General features: G+C 34.8%; 1 protein-coding gene across 2 annotated transcripts in view; it reads left to right on the forward strand.

Annotated features, from left to right (window-relative positions):
• Positions 1-7,008: 7,008 nt before the first annotated feature.
• The window catches only part of LOC142333053 (uncharacterized), a 34,438-nt gene continuing 28,765 nt past the window's right edge, over positions 7,009-12,681 (forward strand). For both annotated transcript variants that reach the window (XM_075379859.1, XM_075379858.1), the window contains exon 1: positions 7,009-7,221. The gene's annotated coding sequence lies outside the window, so the exon portion shown is untranslated. The remainder of the gene's footprint in view (positions 7,222-12,681) is intronic.

The following is a 12,681-nucleotide window of genomic DNA, read 5'->3' on the forward strand; positions in this document are numbered from 1 at the left end:
GGATATTAGTTGGCCCACAAATAAAGGAACCGGTCAGAGATGAAATGTGCAACTGTGTGTTGATCGATGTAGAACTCGCTGCTTAGACTGCATTTAAAGACATTTACAAAGATTTTCTTGATAAATCATAAAATTATGACGATATTGTACTTGTAGATAAACTGTTAAATCGATATAGAACTATGGAATGTAATATGTACCTAAAGATGTAATATGTCACTAAAAGTATGTTTTCTGCATTTACATTTAGATTTATTTGCGGCAAACCTTAAGGTAGTAAGAAGTACAGTTTCCACCAAGATATTTCAGTATTTTAATTCGAGATGTACCTGAGGATACTTTGAAAAGAACACCACCTAGTAAGAAGTTTTAATGTAAGTATACTACATTCCGTAACATTAGTTATATTAACTTTTGTATACCTGTAATGTGACATTTCCATTAAAACTGAAGATATCACCGTATAAATAGCCGGTTATAAATAAATTATATAATTATTTCAACACGAAAAAACAAATGCTACACATCCGATAAGGTAAAGATAAAATGTATAAAAAGTTCAAAATAGATCTTTATACAAGAAAACATATTTTTACTTTATCTGTAGATTAAATTTACAAATATGATAATTAATCTGATTTTAAGATTACATTATTAATAACGTTAACGTTAACGTTAACGTTAAAAGTAATCATTTTAAAAAAATTTTTCAAGTGATGAATTTCGATTCTATGTTGTGTAATACATGAAATAAATTTTTGTTCTGTTAAACACATTGAAGACGATGTATGTGAGAGAATAAAACTTCTTTCAAATGTTATAGTTAGGATGATGCCTAATTACATTCGGTCAGTTCCCAATTATAATAGTGAACCGTTGTTAAATTCTGTAAAGGGAAATAATTTGGGAACTGATTATAGAGCTTCAAATAAGAAAAAAAGTTTGTACAAAAATATATCCGAAACTTTGTTATAGTGTTACGGCTAGCGTAACACTTTGCCCGGTGAAATGAAGTCATACGAAATTTTTAGGACGTTATCTAAGTAAACTTGATTGATGGTTTATGTTTTTGACCAAAAAACCGAATAAAACAGGTCCCAGTTGGACAGAAAAATGCAAGTGCGTAAATTTTAAAAAGTTTAATTTAAAAATGTTCAGTTTTAGTTTTTAATTAAAATATGGGTGTTATTGCAAAAAAATTTAGAAAGAAAATTATAAATTGTAAGTTCCCTGAGATGCAGGGAATTTACAATTTAGCGTAATTTATTACGCTATAAATTTTAAAGTAAATTTTCATTTATTTTGCGTGAAAATGCATAATTTCAGATTAAACTAATTATGTTTAGAGAAATATTACATCTTCAAAACTTTTAAGAAAACAATTTAAAATTTTGTTTCAGATTTTCCAGTTTTATTTACTTTGAAGAACAAGTTATTGAGGAAGAAGAAGGAAGAACAAGTTACCTTAAAAAAATTTGATTTATGATTTAAGATTCTTAAATGAAAGTGTTATTTTAAATTAAAAAATTGATATTAATTTTTATTTGTTATTATTGCTTAGTATTGGATAATAATAGTAAAATAATATTTAGTCCCATACCATTTAATCAATCAATATTCATACTATTTTTCAAGAAAATTTACTTAGAAAACTTAAAGTAAAGAAAATACATATTCCCGGAGAGACCTTAGCCTAAGTTTAGTAATAATCTCTCTACATCCGCAATTCTTATTTTGTCAAAATGCAGTTTTTAGCCTTTGAAGCCGTTTTTTCGTATTGTTTGAAGCGTAAAAAAATTTTGAACAAATTAAAAAAAAAAATAATGTATGCAAATTATCTGTAGTTGAAAAAAAGATGCTATTCATTTCATTAATCTGTGTTATCAGACAATAAAATTTCATCCTCCATAGAAAAAGTTGATACAATTTCTTCAGTGGTCTTTGAAGATTGGAGTCTATAGCCAACCAAAGATGAAGGATTTTGTTAACAATTTGGGTCAAATTAAAAAACTTATAGGATCAATATTGAATGGAAAAATATTCTAGTTTCTGGGTGAAATTTTACTGATACAAACAGGAAAAATTATAATTTTTCAGCAGATCCTTATCTTGATCTGTCTGTCATCTAGAAATACGTTAAATTATGATCAACACACTGTTTGTTTATTGACTCAAAGTAGTCTAAAAGATATTCTCTCGATAGTAGACTTACTTCAGTATTAACTGTGCATTCAATAACCATTAAAGGAATTTTCCTTAACTGTCTTACCCCACATTGACTTGGAAACTCTACCAGGTTGTTGAATTCCCCTCGCAACGTCAAAAATTAATTTTGTATTTTCCTCTTTCTCAAAAGACATGAAAAAATTTTCTTTTACTAAATTAGTTCAAATCCTCTGAAACAGAATAATAATAATTTTTATTTATTTTTTTTGCGGAGAGATGCATTTATGCACAGAGTGTCGGGCTCCCTCTGATGGTATTATCCAATCACTATCAGCAGACTACTGACTAAAACCATCCCCCTTTCTAACAGGAGCCGACCCGGAACCGTTTAACACTCTACTTCCAGTCGAGTCCTCCTATACTAGCCTATATTGACCTGGATAGGTTGACTATCCAGGTCAACCTATCGAGGTTGATCTGGATAGTCCTAATTTTCAGGACTATCCAGGTCAACCTTTTTTGCCTTGAGAATGTTGCCGACGAATCGAGCTACACTTTCCCAGCTGCTCAGGTCACGGAGCATCATCGCGACCACGTTGTGGGGACTCAGTGCGCCGAGATCCGCCTCTAGTGTCTTTCGATCTGCCGCCCACCAAGCACATTTGAAAAAGGTGTGCTCAGCGTCGTCCCGTACACCGGGGCAGTAGAGGCAGTCGGGGGACAGCGCTTTCCCCATGACATGGAGGTAAGTGCAGAAGTACCCGTGACCCGTTAAAAATTGGGTCATATAGTACTCCACCTCTCCATGCCGTCGCTCCGTCCACGATCTGACCAGGGGAATAAGCCTTGCGGTCCATCGTTCTCTGGTCTCGTGGTCACAGGTCTCTTGTATGCGAGGAACGTGCGAGTGCATTCCTCGTTGGCAATGGTCACCCGGTCTTCGCCTCCTGTAGTTCACCTGGCGCTCCCTTACTAAAATAGCAATGAGTATGACGCCGGCGACCACAAGTACTGCAGGCTCGGAGAGCGTCCGATACGCGGAAGCGACTCGCAGGGCTGCGGTGTGTTGAACCTACGCGAGCCGCTTCTGGTTTCTTGCAACTCTTAATGCCTGGCCCCACACTTCCGACCCGTATAACAGGATGGAAAGCACCGTGGACATCAGCAATCGCCGTCTGCTGTCATGATCATCCAGCCAGGCACCGACTCTGTGCATAGCTCGACTGAGCCTCAGTTGGGCGCGCTCCACGTCGCCGTCTGCGACAAGTAGCGCAACGTCGTCAGCGTACCCAACCAAGACATATTCTTCAGGCATCTCCAGCTTCAGCAAGCCATCGTAGACGACGTTCCAAAGGTAGGGGCCGAGAATCGACCCCTGCGCCTCCTCTGGCGTGATCGTAGTCCTACGCCAGCCTGCCGCGGTCTCGTAAATGAGACTGCGGTTCCTCAAGTAGGCGTCCACCATTCTGAGGAGGTATTGAGGCAAATGGAACGAATGCTTCAGGGCCCCAATCATATCGCTCCACCGTGTGGAGTTGCAAACGTTTTTAACGTCCAACGTAACGAAAAGGACCATACGTCGCGAGGAATGATTTTGGTCCTCTCCTCGCCGCACTGCCTCAACAACCTCTTGAATTGCGTCTAGGGTCGACCCACCCTGCCGGAAACCGTACTGGTTAGGTGACAGATCCACCTGCCTGATTCATCGCCGCAACCATTGATTTCTTTAACGGCTTCTCCAATACCTTCTCAGCTGTGTCAAGCATACACAATGGGCGGTAGGAGGACGGCGACTCTGGGTTTTCTTTGCCCTTGGGAATTAGCGCAAGACACTAAAAGACCCTGCCTAGTAGAAGACGGGGCCTGTAGCGCCCTACTAGCTTGAGTACCTCGGCCGGTATACCATCGGGACCAGGGGCTTTTTTGACTTTCATCCAGAAGAGCAGTTCTTGCATCGAGAAGAGCGGGAAGTCGCACACGTTGCCGAAGGCCCGCTCGGCACGGACCGAGTGTGCCGGGAACAACATCTTAACGACCTGCTCCGCTTTATCCTAATCTAGTGGAGCTGGTGACCGCGAGACCCCCAATCGCCGAGTTACTATCTTGTAACCCAGCCCCCAAGAGTCTGCATCCACAGTCTCCATCAGTTCTCTCCAGCAGCGTGCCTTGCTCACGTTGACGGCTCGACGGAGCCGCTTCTTTGCCGTCTTATACTCGGCTGATCTGGCGTTTGCGTCTGTGCGATTCCTTGCAAGGAATCGTCTTAGTGGAAGACACTATCGGCCCAACCCCGCAATCTCCTGTGTCACCAGTACACGGGTCGCTTCTGATGTCTCGGGCCCCGTGGGGCATGGTAGCGTCGCATGCAGAAGCGATCAGCCGCATGGTCGTAGCAACTTTGGCTTCAGTGCCAGCATACACCCCCCCCCCCCCCCCGTTGAAGTTTTCAGAGGCTACCACCCCTGAGGAGAACTTTCTATTGAATTTATTCTCGAGCCCCGGGCACTTTCGTGCACCATTTAGGACTCTAAATGAGATATATTGGTGGTCGCTACCGGTATAATCCTCGAGAACTCTCCAGCTCTGGACGAGCGTGACCAGCTCTTCGGAGGCGAGGGACATATCGGGAATGGTTTCCAAATATCCTTGGTGGCGGAACGTCGTCGTGTTCCCTGAATTGAGGATCACGAGTCCAGTACGTGCCGCCATGTCCAGAATGTATTTCCCTCTGGAGTTAGTATGCGCCATTCCCCACTCTACCGCCCTGGAGTTGAAGTTCCCAGCTACCACCAACCCACCAGCGGCAGCGAGGAAAACATCCTCCAGCGCGTTAACTTTCCGGCGAAAGTCTGCTATAGAGTAATTTGGGGTCAGGTAACAGCTAAAAATCGTCACTTCACCGCAGCAGATCCAAACGAACCCCTCGCCTGCGCCGTGCCTCCGAATTTGGGCTCTGCTGCGATACGGAATCCATATTGCGGCAGTCCCGAGCGCGTCTCGGAACCATTGGGAGTCGTCACGGTCCCGGTACTGCTCTCATCAGCGCCCGTCTGATTTTTAACATCCTATAGCACCGCATTTCAAAAGCTTCCAATCTTTTCTTCTCAGGTACTCCGATCATCCAATTTTCACTTCCATATAAAGCAACGCTCCAAACGTATACTTTCAAAAATCTTTTCCTGACGTTTAAATTCATTTTTGATGTAAACAAATTATATTTCTGACTGAAGGTTCGTTTCGCCCATGCTATTCGGCATTTTATATCGCTCCTGCTTCGTCCATCTTTAGTAATTTTATTTCCCAAATAACAAAATTCTTCTACCTCCATAATCTTTTCTCCTCCTATTTTCACATTCAGCGGTCCATCTTTGTTATTTCTACTACATTTCATTACTTTTGTTTTCTTCTTGTTTATTTTCATGCGATAGTTCTTGCGTAGGACTTCATTTATGCCGTTCATTGTTTCTTCTAAATCCTTTTTACTCTCAGCTAGAATTACTATATCATCAGCAAATCTGGAACAACAGAAAACATTAAAAAAATGTAACCGACCATCTGAAGGATATTCCGGTTTCTGAGTTCCAACGCTGCTATAAAGAGTGGGAAAACCGTTTGAAGCGTTGCGTGGCTTCCCAAGGGAACTATTTCGAAGGTGATATAGGTTTTATTTCGAAGGTGACTATTTTAAAAGGTTTTACTGAACCAATCTCATTACTTTATTTACAAACCTCGTACATATGTACAAACGTCCGACTGGAAAAATACATTTTTAGACTTGGGAGCGTTGGAATAAAAAACTGTTCGCAGATTATTATTTGTAATTTACTTAAACGGTTTTTTTTGGAGGGGGGTTCATTTTTTAACGTCACCTTATTTTAGACATTTTTGACCGAAGTAATTTCCCGTTACAGCTGTAGCAGCATTATCGGTGTAGCCGGAAAAGTAAAAATAAACAGTTAGAAAAGTATTGTATTTTATTCCGAAATTCCGTTATACCTACGAGACGGTATGACCAATTTCAAAAATTCAAACAGCATATGTGATAGCAGTACAAAGGCTAACGTTAAAATTATGAAATAGAAATAAGAAATCGAAATGAATAATTAAAGTACCGGAAAAAATAATAGAATTTTTTAATTACAGTACTTTTTCGTAATACGCACTTAGTCAGGCACGCAAAAATGAATTGTCTTGAAAAAAAATGGGGAAAAAACACAATTAGATGTTACAACAGTCCTAAATCCAAAATTTCAACATTATACGGTTAATCGTTTTTGAGTTCGCGAGATACGTACGTCACGCCGAAACCAATCAAGATGGATTCAAGGAAGGTCATAACGAATATTTCCGTTCAAATCTGAAAACCGACATTTTCGCGATTAAAACTCCCAGCTTTGAATACAACAGCTGACAACTGTGAGTACAGCAGCACCAGTCATTTAGGGCTATCGCAAATAAAGATTTATTTAAAAGTTAAAGCTTTTTAAAGATATTTTAATAAATAATTTCATCTGATGTCTTAAGTTTTAATTCAATTTCATTGTTGGCTGTCATGGACAAGATTTAGGAATAAACAGTTTAAAGTTAATAAAAGAAAACGCGGAGAGAGCAAACATTATTTACATTGTACATCAAAAGATTTTAATTACAGAAAATAAAAATATTAAATTTTTAAAAACATGTGCATCGTAATTACATTCTGAATAAACTAAATCAATATAAATTACAGACACGTTTTGAACGCAATATCAATTACAGATTTCAAAATCTAATCCTCACGTGATTTCTCCTCAACAGGTACCACCGGTATTGTATAGTGGAACTGCCGATCGATTATCGAAATTATTTCAGTCGATCTAAAGATGGCCGCCGGGGCATTTTGACATGTTAGTTTATGAATGAATGGTTAATTATGTTTGCTTTAGTATTTATAACATTTTTTTAAAACTTTATGAATTCGATTAGTTACATGTGATTTAGAATAGGTGTCACTGTTAATGCTGTAAATTATTTTGTGAATTCGTTTACTTTTGCCCGTTTGATACATAAGGAAAGGTAAACAAATTTTTTTTATATGTGTAACTCTGAATGTAATGTATGTACGTTTTGCTTGTTTTTGTTTATTTACTGAATAACAATATTTTTGAAAAAATCGGATATACTATACTATAACAAAATATTTCGTTTTCTTGATAATCGCGTATTTGTAATTTGCTTATATTTATTTAATCCGATTAAAATTTTATGGCCCATATTTACATTTATGTAGTCATTTTTTTAGTCTTTTGCTTCGTTTTTAGACAATGAAAAAGAAAATTTTGTACTAAAAATTAATGCTCTAGAATAAGAAATATTCAGTAAGTGTTGTGTTTTCGTAGGATTTATTTCACTTTCGGAATAAAAATTATTATCCAGAAAACAGACAAAATGTATGTTTTTATGAATTAAGTGTTAAGTGGAATTACTTTACAATTTTTTTGTCAGAAAGAAAAACATTAATTTTTGAAAACTTGTAACATGTAAAAGGCTAACTTTTTTTTACTTAACACGAGTTTACTTCAAAGAATAGTCAATTATTCGTAAGAAGAAAAAAATAATATCCAACTCTGTCAAACCAGACAACAGAACAGTTTTCATATAACTCAGTCACCCAATATGTAGGCTTACAAAAAATAGCCTTACTGTGCTTCTGTTATAATTTTTAATAATTATCAAATTATTGTAAAAAATCGTCGCACCAGTCTGTTTAGAATATAATTAAACTATTCTCTTTTTCAGAAACAATATTATTTTGTCAATAATTTTAATTTAAAAAAAAACCTGAATTTTTTGCATCTCATTCAATGTGTATGTAAATATGTGCCCAAATAATTTTCATTAAAGCCTTCTGAGTAGTGAATTATTTTGTAGTTACATTTTACATTTAGTAAGCTCATGTATTTATCTTACCATTTTATGATCTATCTAGGCTAATAATGGAGCAGTAACTTTTTTCCATTAAGTAGCACACCGTATTCTTGACGTAATGTGTATAATGTATTATTTTCCACAGATTAAAATAAATAAAAAACATTTATTTATGTACTTTTGAAACACATGGAAATGTACTTTTGAGTAAAGCTTTAATTTAGCATTATCATTGGAGTAATTGTAGCTGACATCTTTGTTATTGAGACCCATCTTGAGGTGAGCCTCAGTAAGGCCTTTCGTGCAATATTGAACAGAAATAAACTCTTATGCTTATCGTGAAACTCTCAAGCTCTAATACAGAATAGAGAAAAATTACACTGTATATTGTGAAGTAGCATTGTTTTGTTTTATTATAATGCTCAGCCACATTTGGCTCTAACAACTCCAGCATTGTTAAAAAAATTGTATCCAAGAACTATTTGATAAGATGCAAATTTAAATTGTGATTATTTAAGAAAATAGTGAATTTTTTTTTATCAGTTGCAAAGAAATATATTTTTTAAACTATTACATCTTTTAAATATACACTATATTTTTTGATACTCTTACAAATTAAAAACAAGTGTATTCTATTTTAATTAACAAATTTTCAAACATCTTATTGCATCACTATTTTTGATTTTGATGATATTTGGTATATGATAACTACCCTTCTTGTAGTTATCAAAAAATATTTTTTTTATATTTTTAAAAAGTTTTTTCTTGATTAATGGACTATTCTCTAACTCGCCAACAGGTAAAAAACAGCCGTTATCGTCACTTTTCCCATGAGCTGTAGCATTCTTATTTTACATAATACAGAGGATCAAAAGGGGCATTTTGGAAAGAGTAAAGGTGGAACTTCATCTTAGTATACCCAAAATTCATTTTTTTACATAACCAAATCTTGTAATGTTTACTGAAGTTGTGGGTACTTATGTATTAATGCCACCACAGCTACAGTTTTATTTAAAAACAAAGTAGTCAATCAGATTTCGGTGGTAAATGGGCCGATATAGAGTTTAACATAGATTCAAAACAGTCTCTTTATTAATTTTAATAAATGGTTATTTATATTTATTTTATAAATATAATTTAAGCAAACTTAACCTACGCTCGCTAAGCTTGAGTAATTAACAGGAGTGTTTTGTTTATTTAAATAATAAATAATTGCAATAATTACTGAATTTATTAAATAAATACTCAAAAAATTACGGTGTTAGTTAATCAAGGTTAGCGAGCGTAGGTTAAGTTTGGTTAAATTATATTTATAAAATAAATAAATATAAATAACCATTTATTAAAATTAATAAAGAGACTGTTCATTTTCTACTGAAATCCGATTGACTACTTTATTTTTAAATAAAGCTGTAGCTGGCGTGGCATTAATACGTAAGTACCAAGTTATGTTTACAAATTGTTGTTTTTTCATATTTTGGGCCCAAAATAAATAATAAAGTGTGTAGAGTAACAGGCCTGTTTTTTACCTTTTAACTCTTAGGTACTAGTAGTACTTATAAAAAAAATTCAACTGTTACTGAGTGTCCTTCATTAAAAAAAAAAAAAGGCCACCAATTGGTAATATTTTGAAAATGTCTCGTTTTTTGGGCCCAAAAACCACATGTGTAACAGGTGGCAAAAATCTGAAATGTTTGCAGCAGTAATTACTTTAAAACCATATAAAATTTATTTTGTTACTCAAAGGGGTTGAATGAAGCCATCAAAATCACTAAAAACACCATTCCTTCAAATCGTGAGCAATGTATCCAAAAAATTCACACCACGTATTTTTTCAGATAATAATGTAGGCCTATTATATAAAATACTCTGATATGTCTATAATGAGATAGCTTATATTCTAGATAATTTGTAACATAAAGTACGACTCGTACTCACAAATTCATGTATATACACAAAGTGAATAGAAGTGCATGGACTTGAATGAATATTTATGTAATCCTGAATGTAAACATTGTAGAAGGCTCAGTTACTGTTTTGATTTCAGTGTTATATGTTATGTTGTTGCTAGTGTTAATACTGTGGTTAGGTAATGTACACTTGTTTATAAATTAATTTTATTAGCAGTAAACTTCTCTTTTATGCGGTATCTTTTATTTTTAATTTTATTAATTAGAGAAATTTTTATTTTAGCCGTAGAGAAACTGGGAAAAGACAAACTGGGTTGCAATTGGTAGTTTTATAATTTATGTATTGTTATTGTAAGAACCCTTGCATTTCATAAAAACGGATTACGGAGTGTTCAATTGGCATTTACACTGAAACAGTGTCACAAATTGACTTACAATAGATCTTCAGTATTGTACGATATTTTAGAGTTTACTGAACAGCAAATAACATTGATATCTTTAAGAAATGGATTACTAAAACAAAAAATATCTGTATTTTTCATAAAACCAAATATTTAGAAAAATATTTTCATATTAATGGGAAATGTTGCTCTGACCCATTTAGCTGCCACACTAAATCTGTTAAGAAATTTCTTAGAGAAATATCTTTGACACATTCAATAAGCAATCTAAATTTAAAATTAATTCCAGGCAGAGCATCGTGTACAAAATGTTTAAACTAATTACAAAAATCACAAGATGATACAGAAAGTGAACCAGAATGTCAAGATATATTTGAGCCAGTGTGTTATGGTTGTTCAGCACTGGGCATTTCCCTCCATTAAGGTTCATAAATTATTGAGCAGCGCAAAGATAAACATAATTTAAAAATTGGTTTTTCAAAATTTGCTGATGTAAGATCTAAATTTTATGTTCTGCTGGTGGGTCAGGTACTCACTCTGTTTGTGTGTGTCACATACCAAAATGTAAAACTCATGTTATCTGCTTCTTATAAACAAATTTGATTATAAAATTCTCCTTTCAACCATTGTATGTGATATAGAAAATGAAACGTGCGTGCTCTCTCACAGTGTGAAAAATGTCCAGGCACTAATGAAGTACTCAGATTACTGCAAGGTAGCTGTGGGATGATTTTGATTCTGAAATTATCTGCGAACAGTGGGTTTCTGTTGACCGTTGTAACTAACTACTCAAATTCTTCCATTTCAAGAGTACTTAATAACTTACTTAATTTAAATAATCTAAAAAGGCATCATTTTGTTGCAAAGAAACAAGCTAATTTCCTCATCATTAAAAAGGAGAACTTGTTGGAGGGTGAATATATTCTAATGGGAGACTTCTCTCAAAATTTTCCTTTTGTGATACAGGATGAAGTCCACTCATTTCACTTGTCAAAAACTTATGCCACAGTACAACCATTTCTCATATATTTTAAAAAAGAAGGAAAAGTACAAAGCCAAAGCTACTGTGTGTTTAGTTAGTACTTGAAGCACAATACTACATTGTTCTTCTGTTTCCAAAAACAAGTTTATTTAGTAAACATTATTACCACAGGTTAAACAATTTTTTTATTTTTCTGATGGCTCCTCAGCCCAGTATAAAAACAAAAAAAATTCATAAATTTTTGCACCATCAAGAAGATTTTAAAATCATAGCTGAATGGCACTTTTGCATCATACCATGGAAAAGGACTATGTGATGGTATTGGTGGAACTGTAAAAAGGACTGTGCCTAAAGCAAGCCTTCAAAGGACAGTCAACAATCAAATTGTTACACCTGAAATTACAATTATTGCAAAGACAATATTAAAAATATAACATTTATTTTCTGCTCTAGTAAAGATGTTCAAGAGATTGAAGAATACTTAATAAGTTCTCGTTATCAGGTAATCGCAGAAGTCCCAGAAACATATCCTTTCACAAATATGTTCCAACAAGTCAGAAATGTATTCTGAAAGTCTGAGCGATCTCTGAATCAGAAACATTTGCGTTAGTATCGGTACACAAGGACATAAGTTTCTGATTGCTTTATAGTTTTACCAAAGCCAAAATGTAAAATTTACATCTGCTGCATATATGATGGCAAGTGGTGGTTAGGCAAAGTGATTGAAGTCAAAACACATGAAAATGAACAGGAATATTATATACACTTTTTCCGTCCGCACGGTCCTGGTACTTATTCAAGAAATCATTGAGGGATAATCAAACATGGATTCAACTGGAAAATATTTTAAAGATTCTCCTCACGCCTTCAGAGCTTTTTCGAATTGATGTGATCTTCCGCCAAATTACGGAACAGAAAGGAGTGCGGCAGTAATAGAAAAATGTTGAGATTCGTTTGAGTTTATGTGGAGACATCATCGGTAAATGATTTGTTTGAGCAGTTACTACAAGATATAGATGTTTTTTGGCATCCTGAAGTATAATAAGTGAAATATACTTTTTTAATAACAACTTGTAATGACAGTATTTTTATAAATTTCTAAGCATCTAATTTTAAAATGTCAGTACGAAATTAAATAAAATGATGTAAAACAATTGCTTTGTTAAAAGCTTATTACATCTAACTTTTAATGTCAATATGTAGGTAAGTTACTAAAAAATAACAATTATTATTTTCTTAATGAGTTGAAATAGTTATTGTTAAAAAATACTATTGTGGGGGAGAGACAGAAAAGATCCTAAGTGGTTATAGAAAT

Source organism: Lycorma delicatula, chromosome 12 (genome assembly GCF_047948215.1).
Source record: "Lycorma delicatula isolate Av1 chromosome 12, ASM4794821v1, whole genome shotgun sequence".
Classification (NCBI taxonomy): Eukaryota; Metazoa; Arthropoda; class Insecta; order Hemiptera; family Fulgoridae; genus Lycorma; species Lycorma delicatula.